Here is a 1,828-nt window from a genome sequence, read left to right as displayed (position 1 = left end):
AGCTTGAGGCTCTGTCTCAAAAAAAAAAAAAAAAAGAAAAGAAAACTAAAAGTGTCTACTTTGCCAGTAGATTGCCTTAGAGATACTATTTCATTTTCAATATTATAAGGAATGCCAAAGATAATTCCCTCTCAATTTCCAAACATAAGGAATCAGAATTTTTTAAAAGAAAAACTTGCTCTGGGTCCCACAGCCTTAGATGTCTCTCACCCAGTACAGCTTCAAAGCATGTACTCTTAACTCCTAAACTATAAAACGATAATACTCTCAAATCCATCCCTGGAGCCACCTCAGTGTAGAAGGATGGTCAACTGTGGTCCTGTCTCTTCTTTTCAGATTGAAAGAAAGGAAACAAAACCATGCCGTGAATTTTTACTTCATATGCTTTTGTATCTCTTGACATTTTATCGCTTCTCTGTGGCTCTGTGTTTGCATCGTAAGGTAAAGAAAATAAAGACTCCAATACAAAACAAGCGATGAGTCTTTCTATCACAATGGCTTGCAACATACCATGTGTGTCAAGAACTTTTCTCATAGTCACTGTCATGTTCAATAGAAAAAGAAGAAGCATTGGATGGCACCTGTGGCTCAAAGGAGTAAGGGTGCTGGCCCATATACTGGACGTGGCGGGTTCAAACCCAGCCCTGGCTAAAAACTGCAAAAAAAAGGAAAGAAAGAAAAAGAAGAAGTGTTATTTCTAGTTCATTTCCTTCCATTGCCAAGCAGTCCAGAGACAGTATTAAAACATTAGGATAGTCTTTTCCACAACAAATAGGTTGGTTGTTCCAGTTTGGAAGAAGATATTTTTTCCTGGTGGTTTATATAATTTACCCAGAGGGAAACAGGAGCTATTTTTAAGTGAATTATTTTATTGGATCTACTTAAAATTCATCTATTTTTAGGGCAGCTCTAGCTTTAGAGCTTGGCAAAAGCATTAGAATTCAAATCCCATTTCATAGGTAGTAAAATTGTGTGTCTTGGGTCTATTATATTATCCCGCTAAGCTACCTCCTTATTTGTAAAATAAGGCTCCTGAGGTGATGAAATGAGATACCTATGAAACTACTTAGTAGTATAATGGGCACGTATTAGCTGATCAAAACCATTTGTTAGGCCTGGAGCGGGGGCTCACACCTGTCATCCTAGTACTCTGGGAGGCTGAGGTGGGAGGATCATTTGAGGTCAAGAACTCAAGACCAACCTGAGTAAGAGAATAAAAGGAAGACTCCATCTCTACAAAAAAAAAAAGAAAGAAAAAAACATTAGCTGGACTACATTCACCTGTAGTCCCAGCTACTGGGACACTGAGACAGAAGGATCACTGGAGCCCAGGAGCTGGCGGTTACGGTGAGCTATGATGATGCCACTCCACTTTAGCTGGAGTGATAGAGCAAGACTCTGTCTCAAAAAAAAAATCAAATAATGAGAGAATAGCTAGAATACACACATAGCCTTCCAAAATTATAGACATGTCATCATTAGTTTAAAAATAACTAAAACAGATGTCTAGGCCCCATATGGTGGCTCACACCTGTAATCTTAGCACTCTGGGAGGCTGAGGTGGGTGGATCACCTGAGCTTACAAGTTCCAGACCAGCCTGAGCCAGAGGGAGACCTCATCTCTAAAAATAGCCAGGCATTGTGGCCAGTACCTCTAGTACCTGCTACTTGCGAGGCTGAGGCAAAAGAATTGCTTGAGCCCAAGAGTTTGAGGTTGCTGTGAACTATGACACCATGGCACTCTAAAAACATAAAATATAACCATCAAAGAGGACAGTTCTAAGGCCGGATGCAGTGGCTCACCCCTGTAATCCCAGCACTCTGGGAG

This window comes from Otolemur garnettii, unplaced genomic scaffold (assembly GCF_000181295.1).
Source record: "Otolemur garnettii isolate 467f Iridium unplaced genomic scaffold, OtoGar3 scaffold00074, whole genome shotgun sequence".
NCBI classification, from domain to species: Eukaryota; Metazoa; Chordata; class Mammalia; order Primates; family Galagidae; genus Otolemur; species Otolemur garnettii.
Note: the sequence above shows the minus strand (reverse complement) of the source record.